The sequence below is a fragment of the Gossypium arboreum genome, chromosome 9, assembly GCF_025698485.1.
Source record: "Gossypium arboreum isolate Shixiya-1 chromosome 9, ASM2569848v2, whole genome shotgun sequence".
NCBI lineage: Eukaryota > Viridiplantae > Streptophyta > Magnoliopsida > Malvales > Malvaceae > Gossypium > Gossypium arboreum.
This window is the reverse complement of record NC_069078.1, coordinates 11,894,499-11,907,375: the sequence shown is the minus strand read 5'-3', so window position 1 is coordinate 11,907,375 and position 12,877 is coordinate 11,894,499. Positions and strand designations below refer to the sequence as shown.

Here is a 12,877-nt window from a genome sequence, read left to right as displayed (position 1 = left end):
CGACAGCACATACATTTCAAAACCAATATAATTCTTTCATTCATGAACACATTCGGCTATGTTAAAATAAATTTTTAACAATTTAAGCATCCTCTTCTATCAACTAATATGAGATTTCGTACATTAACATTTCACTCAATTGACATATTAAATATTTTAACCCTCCTTCACTACATGACAACAAAGCCTCAACCATTTAACATATAACAACAATTTTCCTCAATTCATCTCCTAAGTTCACTTTCGGCTCTTACACAACAAATAAATAATTAACTTTTAATTTCAATATTTAGCAAACTCAAACATTATCTTTCATCCATTACTAATTCAAAACATTAAAATATTCAAGATCCAACACATAGTAGCCAAAACCGAATATCATAAGCTAATGACTTCACCTTAAACTAACTTATTAAGCCTTTAAATCAACTTCTAACCATCTCACATTTAAAATTATCCATCATCTAATCTTCATGCTTACATGCCATAACCGTATGGTTCTTATCACACTTGGACCACAAAATGCATAAATTTCACAAATTCTAATTACTATCATAAGCTCAATTTCGGCTAACACTCAATTAAATACTTACAATTTAGCACTAATCTAGCATTTCAACATAGCCGATTGTCATTAAACAATTAAGCCACAAATATTAAATTTTATCAAACTCAACCAATTCAAGAATTAACAAGCTCAAACCTTATCCTACTACCATATCTATTTCAAAACATTAACACACTATCCATGAAGTAGAAAACTTCCATGGCCGAATATACATGACAACACCAAACTTAAAATTTACACATGGGCTAAGTAAAAGACTTAGCAACTATCTCAAATTCACTAAAATTTTAAAAGCAAACTCATGGAACATACCTTAATTCAAGATATCTAAAGGACCGAATGCTTAGCTTCAACCTTTCTTTCACTTACGGCAATGGAAGAAGGAATATGGAAAACATTGTTTTTTTGTCACCCTTTTTCCTTTTATTTAATTTTGTTTTCATGTTTTAAATTCATTTCATTTAATAATGTATATATATAAAATACATATATTTAACTCAAGCAATCAACATGGTCGGCCACTAATTTGGAAATGGCAAAATTGACATGCAAATCCTCATCTATTAAATCATATAATGTTTGGCCATTAAAAAAAATTTAACCAAGCACATTTTCTAAGTTTCCAACTTAAGTCCTATTTAATGATTTCACATTCAAATGATAAAAATCATTGCATCAATTTTTCACACATGCATTATCTCATATAATAGACATGAAATTTAACATTTAATTATTTTTATGACTCGGTTTTGTGGTCCCGAAACCACTTCCCGACTAGGGTCAAATTAGGGCTATTACACGACATGCATAATCAAGTAAGTTCTAGAATAACAGTTCCATATTGACACACTCAAAGCAATAATAAAAGTGAGCAAGAAAGGATTAATAGATGCTTAAAAGGCTCAAAAATCTCACAAAAAATTATGGCTTTTTGATGTTAAGACTTGTGAATTCCAATTCAAAGTAATACCTAGACTTTGGGAAACAACCTATAATTTTAAATTCTTAAAAATCAACTTATCATGCTTGATTCTCTAATGTCTTAAAGTTCAAACAATCAATTCAGAAATCCCTATGTTTTAATTCAAGATATATCAATCAAAATCATAAATCAATTAAAATTTATCCTAAATATGATATGAGAGCTTTTTCAAGAGAATAAGGCAATCTTTCAGGGACTTTTCTAATAATGAAATAAATACCCCCACACTTAAGATGTACATTGCTCTCAATATACAAAGATAGATATTAGAGTATATAAATTTAAGATAGGGAGAGAAGTGAAACTTCCTGTATGATGAATTCCTCGAACTAGAGTTTTGGAGAGTTATCGGTTCGAGAGTGGAGGAGGACACTCCGACGGTCGTAGAGGTTCATTAGTCCATAAGTCCTGCGCCAAAAGGATATTATCTCTAGTGGTAGCTATGGTCGTGGGCGAGCAGGACATGGCAGTCGTGGAGAACCTTTCCTGGTGGAGGTTTAGTTCCTATGTGATGATGAGCTTAAGAGCTCTATAGAAGTGTGATAAAATTAGGAATCTTTTAGGGGATATTAGGAAGAATAATTACTCAAAAATAAATAACCGAAAATAATAATTAAAAATAAAATTTCTAAAATCAAATAAAAATAAACAGTAGTTTCAATAAAAATTAAAAACATAAAATAATAAGTAAATATTTTTAAACATCTTCATCGCTGGATGGTTCGCGAGGTGAGACTGGCGATGAGATGTGCAGGTGCTGACAAATCTGCTGTAGAGTAGTATCAATGTTGTCAAATCGTTGAAAACACTGTTGCTTGACTTGGGTGAGGCGCTCAGAGATGTCAGCATATGAAGCCGCCGCATGAACTGGACGAGAGGGTGGTGGTGGCTGAGTCGGTAGGTCCTTGTGCTGTGGGGGGACATCATTAGGACTGTCCTCATAGGCCTACTCCTCGGCAGATTGGGTGGGACGATACTGGGGAGGGTAGATTCCTTGGTGCCTTTCTATCATCCTCATGCTAAGAATACTCGAGATACCTTATGTAGACATCTGGCCGATGAGGGTAAGGGATGATTCTTGGGCTGCGATGTTGAGAAGCCCAAAGTGTCGCGCTAGCCTAGTCACGTAAGGGCCAATGGAGATGACCCCCTTCCGATGCCGCTCTGTCTGGTGCTAAATCAGAAAGGCGATGACGTGCGATTGCGACATGCACCATAAGAAGTAGACGTCGTAGGTGTTGACGACGCCAGTGCTCTCTCGCCTCCCTGTAATCTTGTGAGCTAAAACAGTGTGTAAGTACCTCAGGGATGGTGGGAGAACTGATGCCTTGGAGTGGCTAGGATTGTAGGAGGCCGTGCTAGGGGCCAAAGTGTGCCAGCAGTTCGAGGGAGAGAAATGTATGTGGCGACTGAGAGCATGTAGTTCATTCTCCTCCATGAAATCCTCCGTATATAAGCCTAGTGCAGCACCAAACTCTGGGACGCTTAACTGGTAGATTAAACTGCCTAGGCAAAATTGAACTGTGTTGGGATCATTGTACCTTGTCATTACGGTCTGAAGATGGAATGTTGAGCATAGTTCCATCATGTGCTCGAGGTATGTTGGCTCGATAATCCCGAAGAACAACTGCCAAGGGTCGGTGGTAAAAAAAACCCGGATCGCGTCAGCCAACTGGACATGTTCGACAGCAGCCCAGTCAATACAGCAGCCTGCTGCTGAAGGTCGGGCCCATGGTATTTGAAACAGTTCTTCTTGGGGTCCGTTGGGGAATTGGAGGAAAGGGTGATGAATTTTCGCAATAGAACCCGAGGAAGATGACACTCCCTTCCTTTTCTTTGAAGCGGGGATAGCGGATTTCTTCCTCGTGAAGACGACATCGTATACCTATAATTTGTAAAGAAGAATAATAGTAAATATATGAATTTGGAAAGCCTTGAATTTAAACTACTAATTTCAGCCAAAATATGAACCAGCCTCAACCAACAAAATTCATTTTGACAGCATAATTTTGTGACATTGTAAGGGCATGAGGATGGGCATAATAATGGCATGTGAATGACAAAGGAATGAAGTTTTCCTAACAACCTACATTAACATAAAATGCATGATAAATAATCTAATAATGCAGGAAATAATGAACAAAATGAACATAATATGATAAAAATAACAATTATTTTAAGAAAAACCATTAAAAATAAGTAGAATAGAGGTGAACAGAGTGAACAAATGCTAAGGGAGAAAGATTGGACGTAAAAAAAATGGAGTGAGAAGCGGCACACGGGTGTGGCAAGGAGGCCGTACGGACTTGTAGTGGCTAGGGTTAGGGTTTTTGAGTGGGGAAGACAATAAATAGTGAACCTATTTATAGATTTTGGGACACACGGCCATGGGACATGCCTATGTGCCCCAATTTTCAGCCTGTGTGTTTCGTGTTTTTCCTATTTTGGCGCGTCTGAAACTCAACACATGCCCGTGTGTCTCGAGCGTGTTGGTGAACATGGCCATGTCGAATAGCCGTGTCTACCTTCGTTCGCTTCTCCCACGCCCGTGTATACAAGCCCCAAGCCCGTGTTAATTTAACAGGTTCGACCACGGGGGTTTCACACGGGCGTGTAGCACGTCCGTGTTGTTTTAACAGGTTTGTCCATGGTTCTTCCACACGAGCGTGTTGCACGTTTGTGTTGTTTTGGTAGGCTCGACCATGACTATATCGCATGGCCGTGGCATTTAATCTTAGCCCGTGTTGGGGAAATCTTTTTCGCTATTTTCACACGGCCTTAAGCACGCCCGTGTGCTTGGTCGTGTCTCTATGGAAATACCTGTATTCAAGATTTCTATTAGTAAATTAGGAGTTAAATACCTAAATTTAAAGAAATCAATATTGTTAGCGCTCGGGTTGCTTCCCGAGAAGCACTTATTTATAGTCTAAGCTCGACTTACCTCTCCGTTATATGATCATGGTGGTTCGAGGAGTTTATACTCCTCATTCCTGCTATCAATCTCATCAAAGTAAGGTTTTAATCTGGTGTTGTTTACCTTAAAAGTGCCGAACTTGGGATGACTCACCTCCACCGTACCGAATGGAAAAATACTGAGTACCATAAGAAGGATTTCCTCATTCGGTGTGGTAGTGACAATGTGGGGATCTGCTGCATCTAATAAGACCTTATCACCAACCTTAAGTTGATTTGGAGAGGTATCGGGCTCGTTTTGTCATAATTTTTTTTATCATGTGTTCTTGGTTTATGTGCTCGCCATTCGTCTAGCTTCTATATCTGTAGCCTTCGTTCTTCATGAATGTGTCCTCTATCATTGCTGGAACATGGCTTGTGAACTTTTTTGAAACTTAATTTCTGCAAAGTAGGTTGTGTCATATTGTCAGTTTTAGTAGACTGGTGTGGACCATTACCTTCAATGTTTGATGTGATGCCAGAATTATGAGCTTGAAGGGTGATCATTTCATCTCCCACATGAAGTGTAAGCTCACCTATGCCAACATCAATAATTGTTTTAGCAGTTACTAAAAAGGGCCTCCCTAAAAATCAAAGGGGTGTTATTATCCTCCTCTATGTCTAGAGCAACAAAATCAATGGGAAATATGAACTTATCTACTTTCACCAGTACATCTTCAATAATACCCCTAGGAATTCTTATAGTTTTATCTGCCAATTGAATGCTCATCTTAGTTTGTTTAGGTTTCCCAAGACCACATTTTGTGAGGCATGACGTTAATACTAGCCCCTAAATCAGCTAATGGATGATTTATATCTAAACTACCAATTAAGCAAGGAATTGTAAAACTCCCTGGATCTTTCAATTTGTGGGGTAGCTTATTTTGTAGAATAGCTAAGCAGACTGCGTTTAGCTCCACATGCGATGCTTTGTCCAACTTTCGCTTACTTACTAAAAGCTCTTTTAAAAATTTTATTGCATTCGGCATCTGCTACAAAGCTTCAATAAACGATAAGTTAATATGTAATTTTTTCAAAAGTTTAAGGAATTTACCGAATTGTTCATCTGAGCGGTCCTTCCTTGTTGTGTTAGGCTATGGGCCACGAGGTTTATATTCTACAGTCGTTAGTTTTTTTTTTATAATCTACCTCACCTTGTCATTTGCTTACACAGTTTCCTGCCTCAATTCTAGTACAGGCTCAACGACTCCTTCGTCATCATGAATATTAATTGCATTGAGCTGTTCCCTTGGGTTAGGTTCGGTACTACTTGGCAAACTACCTTGTGGTCGTTCAGATATTAGTTTGGAAAGTTGGCCTATTTGAGTCTTGAGCCTTTGGATTAACGCTTGTTGATTCTTAAGTGTTGTCTTGGTGTTCTGAAAATGGGTTTCTGACACTGATATGAACTTTGAGAGAATCTCTTCAAGATTTCGCTTCTTTTACTGTTGGTAGGGTGGTTGTTGGTAGCCCGAAGAATGTTCTGGTCTTTGATTTCCTTGACCACCCCACGAGAAATTTGGGTGGTTCCTCCAACCTGCATTATAATTGTTACTATATGGATTGTTTTGAGCTCGAGGAATACCAACCATTCCGAATGGTTTGTTCCACCTTCACTTGCTTTGCACTACATTACTAGTGAACATGTGAAGAATTAAAAAAACCATCAATCTTTTTATTTAAGAGTTCTACCTGATTGAGAGCATGGTGACTAAATCAACGTTATAAACGTCGGTTGTTTTAGTTGGCTTTGTCCTCATGACTTGCCATTGATAGTTATTTAGTGACATCTCTTCTATAAACTCATAGGCATCTTTCGGTGTTTTATTCTTGATGGTTCTACCAGCAGCTGCGTCAACCATTTGCCAAGTTGAAGGATTCAAACCATTGTGAAATGTTTGTACTTGGAGCCAAAGCGGTAACCCATGGTGAGGGCACTTTCTCAGAAGGTCCTTGTATCTCTGCCATGCATCGTAGAGTGTTTCTAAATCCATCTGCACAAAAGAAGAGATATCATTACATAATTTAACCATTTTAGCCGGCGGAAAATATTTTAGTAAAAACGTTTCGGTCATTTGTTCCCAAATAGTAATTGACCCTCGTGGTAATGAGTTCAACCACTGTTTAGCTTTGTTCCTCAATGAAAAAGGGAATAACCAAAGATGAATGGCAACATCAGAAACACCATTGATTTTAAATGTATCGCAAAATTCCAGAAAGTTTGTTAAGTGAGCGTTGGGTTCTTCGTCCTGCAAACCATCAAACTGAATAAATTGCTGTATCATTTGAATAGTGTTAGGTTTTAATTCAAATGTATTTGCAGCTACAACAAGTCTAACTATGCTAGATTCAGATCCTGATAAAGAAGGTTTAGCATAATCATACATAGTGCGTGGAGCAGGATTTCGATTAACCGCAATTGCAGGAGGTAGCTGATTGCCTTGGTTTTCAGCCATCTCTTCGGTTGGGGGTTGAGTATCGTGTTCTTGCTCATTTTCTGTGTATCTTAAGCTTCTCTTTATTTCTCTTTGGTTTCTACGAACTGTATGATTGATTTCTTCGTCAAAAAGTAATAGACCTGACGGGTTTCTTCTAGTCATAAACTATGAAAACCTGCCAAGAGAAAGAAAGAGTAGGTTAATAAATAATAATAATAAAAAAATTAAATTAAATTGAAAGAAAAATTAATGGCTAAAGTAATAAAAATTGAGCGTTCCTAATATCTTAGTTCCCCGACAACGGCGCCAAAAACTTGATCACGTGGTTTTGTGATAGGTTTTAAATATTTATAAATACTAGTTGTTTAACTAGCTATTATCGCGATGTAGGCAAGTGTACCTATCGAACAATAGTATAGTTTTAGCAAGATCGGATTGTCGAACCCAAAGGAACTAAAAGTACTAGTAATGACTGTCTTTTTTTTATCTGGCCTAAGAATAATAGGGTTTTGTTTTAAGAATAATAGGGTTTTGTTTTAATTAACTACTTATCTAAACTAAGAACTCACAGAGAAAAGAAGTGGGGAATTGCTTTTGGAAAAAATCGATTGACTTAAGACAAGACCTAAGGACAAATCCACCTAGACTTTACTTGTTATTCTGGCTCCGAATCAATCGATTTATTCATTCAACTTGTTATGTAGAGATCCCTAAGTTACGTTATTATCCCTATTCAAGACTAATAACATCTAATCCCTAGATTGAATAACCGAGATTTTTCTCTAATTAACACTCTAGAGTTGCATTAACTCGATCTATGGATCCCCTTATTAGGTTTCACCCTAATCCGGTAAAATCTTGTCACCCTATGTCTAGGCACGCAATCAACTCCGCTTAATTATGATAAATGTACTCTTAGCCAGGGTCTATTCCTCCTTTGAATAAGAGCTTATCTTGAATCAGTATCCTGGGATATCAAAACAAGAATTAGGAACACATAGTTAAGAAAAAGTTAAATATTTAACATACGATTCAAAAAATAATAACAAGATTCGTCTTAGGTTGCATTCCCCTTAGGTATTTAGGGTATTTAGTTCATAGCTAAATAAGACAACATCTTAGAAAAATAAAGAATACAAAGCATAAAGAAAACCCAAAACTCCTGAAGGGGAATTGAGGAGAGATCTTCAGTCTTGATGATGAATCCGGCTTCTGAGATGAATAAATCGGCTTCCTTGGAGTAATTCTTTACTTCCTATTCTTTGCCCCCCTTTTCTTCCTCCTCTAGGGTGCATTTATAGGCTTTGGAATCCTAGAAGCCCTCAAAATTAGCCTTTTCCGAATTGGACTCAACTTGGGCTCGGCAAGGACCCGCCCGTGGCATACGCCGGTGTTCAATTACTTCAGGCCGTGCTCGAACCAGCCAAATTGACACGGTCGTATGGTCTGCCTCTGTGAGGAGGTTTAGGCCGTGTTGATTTCGTACTTTGGCCCATTTTCTCCGTTTTCAGCCCGTTTCTCGTTTCTTTCGATCTCCTATTCTCTCTTTAGTATAAAACATGAAATTAAAGCATTAGGAGCATCGAATTCACCAATTCTAATGGAAAATCATCCATAAAATGCGTTAAACATAGGGTAAAAATATGTATAAATTACGGTTTATCACAAATCAAATGGTGTGGTCTCGACATGCATAATCAAACAAGTTCTAGAATAACAGTTCAATACTGATGCACTCAAAGAAATAATAAAAGTGAGTATGAAAGGATTAATAGATGCTCAAAAGACTCAAAAATCTTACAAAAATTATGGCTTTTTGATGTTTAGACTCGTGAATTCCAATTCAAAGTAATACCTAGACTTGGGGAAACAACCTATAATTTTAAATTCTTAAAAATCAACTCATCATGCTTGATTCTCTAATATCTTAAAGTTTAAACAATCAATGCATAAAGGCCTATGTTTTAATTCAAGATATATCAATCAAAATCATAAATCAATTAAAATTTATCCTAAATATGATATGAAAGCTTTTTAAGAGAATAAGGCAATCATTCAAGGATTTTTCTGATAATGAAATAAATACCCCCCACACTTAAGATGTACATTGCCATCAATGTACAAAGATAGATATTAGAGTGTAAAAATAAGGTAGGGAGAGAAGTGAAACTTCCTGTACGATGAATTCCTCGAATTGGAGTTCTGGAGAGGAATCGGTTTGAGAGTGGAAGAGGGTACTCCGGCAGTCACAGAGGTTCATTAGGCCATAAGTTCTACGCCAAAAGGATATTATCTCTAGTGGTAGCTATGGTCGTGGGCGAGCAGGACATGGCAGTCGTAGAGAACCTTTTCCGGTGGAGGTTTAATTCCTATGTGATGATGAGCTTAAGAGCTCTATAGAACTGTGATAAAATTAGGAATCTTTTAGGGGATATTAGGAAGAATAATTACTCAGAAAGAAATAACCGAAAATAATAATTAAAAATAAAATTTCTAAAATCTAATAAAAATAAAAAGTAGTTTCAATAAAAATTAAAAACATAAAATAATAAGTAAATATTTTTAAACATCTTCATCGCTGAATGGTTCGCGAGGTGGGACTGGCGATGAGATGTGCAGGTGCTGACAAATCTGCTATAGAGTAGCATCAATGTTGTCAAATCGTTGAAAACACTGTTGCTTGAATCGAGTGAGGCGCTCAGAGATGTCAGCATATGAAGCCGCCGCATGAACTGGACGAGAGGGTGGTGGTGGCTGAGTCGGTGGGTCCTTGTGCTGTGGGGGGACATCATTAGGAATGTCCTCATAGGCCTACTCCTCGGCAAATTGGGTGGGACAATATGGGGAGGGTAGGTTCCTCGGTGCCTTTCGATCATCATCATGCTAAGAATGCTCGAGATACCTTATGGAGACATCTGGCCGATGAGGGTAAGGGATGATTCTTGGGCTGCGATGTTGAGGAGCCCGAAGTGTCGCCCCAGTCGAGTCACGTAAGGGCCAATAGAGATGACCCCCTTCCGATGCTGCTCCGTCTGGTGCTGAATCGTAAGGGCAATGAAATAGACAAGGTCGATGACGTACCTTTGCGTCATGCACCATAAGAAGTAGACGTCTTGGGTGTTGACGATAGTGCTGTCTCGCCTCCCTGTAATCGTGTGAGCTAAAATAGCATGTAAGTACCTTAGGGATGGTGGGAGAACTGATGCCTTGAAGCGGCTAGGATTGTAGGAGGCCGTGCTAGGGGCCAAAATGTGCCAGCACTTCGAGGGAGAGAAATGTATGTAGCGACTGAGAGCATGTAGTTCATTCTCCTCCTTAAACTCCTCCGTATATAAGCTTAGTGCTGCACCAAACTGTGGGACGCTTAGCTGAGGGATTACTCTGCCTAGGCAAAATTGAACTGTGCCGGGATCGTCGTAGTACATCATTACGGTCTGAAGAGGGAACGTTGAGCATAGTTCCATCGTGAGCTTAAGGTATGTTGGCTCGATAATCCCAAAAAATAGCTCCCAAGGGTTGGTGGTTAGGAGGGCTCGAATCAAATCAGCCAATTGAACCTGTTCTACAGCAGTCCAGTTAATGCAGTGACCTGAAATTAAAGGTCAGGCTCGAAGTATTTGGAACAGTTCTTCTTAGGTCCCTCAGGGGAACTGTAGGAGAGGGTGACGAATTTCCACGGTGGGATCTGTGGAAGAGGACACTCTATTCCTCTTCTTTGAGGTAGGTACGGCAGTTTTCTTTCCTTGTGAAGACGACATCAAAAGCCTGTAATATAAAGAATAATAATAATAGGTGAACAAATTCAAATAAAAGGCATGAATTTGGAACTAACTATCTCAGCCAATACTATTAATATGAAGCAAACTCAACCACAATAACAATGAGAATGAGAATAGAAATGTAATGGGTATGAGGTTTTCCTAATCTCAATTTAACACTGAATGTATGATAACTAACTTAGGAATGCAAATTAAATGATATACATTGGCATGGTAATAGCATGAGAATAAACATAGTAATGTCATGGGTATGAGGTGTTCCTACTAACTTGATTTAACAAAAAATGTATGAAAACTAACCTAAGAATGCAAATTAAATGATGGAAAAATGAAAATTAGTTCAAAAGATATGAAGTTTATGTTGATAATAAGCATTAGAAATAAGTAAAATAGAAGTGAAAGGAGTAAACAAACACTAAGGGAAAGAGATTAAGAGTCAAAAATGAAGAGTCAAAAATGAAAATTTGTCGGGTGTTATTAGTTTGTACGTCCACCATTCATCGAGTTCCTCAATTTGTAATCTTCGAACTTCATGAACAAGTCCTCTACTGGTGCTTGAGAACGACTCGTGTGCTTCCTTCAGACTCATTTTCTGCAAAATAGGTTACACCATATTGTTAGTTTTAGTAGAATGGTTTAAATGATCACCTTCAATTCCTGATGTGTTGCCAGAATTGCGGGCTTTAAGGGTGATTGTTTCGTCTCCCACCCGGATTGTGAGTTCACCTGTGCCAACATCAATGATGGTTTTAGCAGTTGCTAAAAAGGGCCTTTCTAAAATTAAGGGAGTGTTGCTATCCTCTTCTATGTCTAGAACAATAAACTCAACTGGAAATATAAATTTATCGATTTTAACTAGCACATCTTCAATAATACCTCTAGGGAATCTTATAGCTTTATCTTCTAATTGAATGCTAATCCTAGTCTGTTTGGGTTTCCCGAGACCTAGTTGCTTGAACATTTTGTAAGGCATGATGTTTGATACTAGCCCCTAGATCAGCTAATGAATGATTAACATCTAAACTACCAATTAAGCAAGGAATAGTAAAGCTCCCTGGGTCTTTTAGTTTTTTGGGTAGTTTATTTTGGAGAATGGCTGAGCAAACTGCGTTCAGCTCCACATGCGATGCCTCATCCAACTTTTGCTTATTTGCTAAAGCTCCTTTAAAAATTTCATTGCATTTGGCATCTGCGATAGAGCTTCAATAAATGGTAAGTTAATATGTAATTTTTTTAAGAGTTTAAGGAATTTACCAAATTGTTCATCTGAGCAGTTTTTCCTTGTCGCATTGGGGTATGGCATACGAGGTTTATATTCGACAATCACTGGTTTGCTTGTATTTTGATCTACCTCACTTTAACCTTTGCTTACCACAGTTGCTTGCCTCGGTTCTGGTTCAGGCTCAATGACTCCTTCGTCATCTTGAATATTAATTGCGTTGAGTTGTTCCCTTGGGTTAGGTTCGGTATTACTTGGCAAACTACCTTGTGTTCGTTTGGAGATTAGTTTGGAAAGCTGGCCTATCGGAGTTTCGAGGTTTTGGATCGACGCTTGTTGATTTTTAAGTATTGTCTTGGTGTTCTGAAAACGGGTTTCTGACACTGATAAAAACTTTAAGAGCATCTCTTCAAGGTTTGGCTTCTTTTCCTATTGGTAGGGTGGTTGTTGGTAGCCCGGAGGATGTTGTGGTCTTTGATTTCCTTGACATTGGGGTGGTTCCTCCAACCTGCATTATAAGTGTTACTATATGGATTGTTTTGAGGTCGAGGATTATAACCCATGTAGTTTAATTGCTTGTTATCCATGTTGTGGCCATAAGGTTGGTATTCCGAATGGTTTGTTCCACCACTACTTGCTTCGCAATGCATTACTGGGTGAACTTGCGAAGAACTAAGAAAACCATCAATCTTTTTATTCAAGAGTTCTACCTGATTAGAGAGCATGGTTACCGAATCGACGTTATAAACGTCGGCTGTTTCCGTTGGCTTTGTCCTCATGACTTGCCACTGATAGTTATTCAGTGACATCTCCTCTATAAACTCATAGGCATCTTCCGGTGTTTTATTGTTGATGGTTCTGCCCACCGCTGCGTCAACCATTTGCCGAGTCGAAGGATTCAAACTATTGTGAAATGCTTGTACTTGGACCCAAAGCAGT

At 38.2% G+C, this 12,877-nt stretch overlaps 1 non-coding gene across 1 annotated transcript; it reads left to right on the top strand.

Annotated features, from left to right (window-relative positions):
- Positions 1-6,422: 6,422 nt before the first annotated feature.
- On the top strand, positions 6,423-6,529 carry LOC128281218 (small nucleolar RNA R71). Its single transcript, XR_008271431.1, has one exon. It is a non-coding gene; the product is annotated as a small nucleolar RNA R71 (small nucleolar RNA).
- Positions 6,530-12,877: the final 6,348 nt, after the last annotated feature.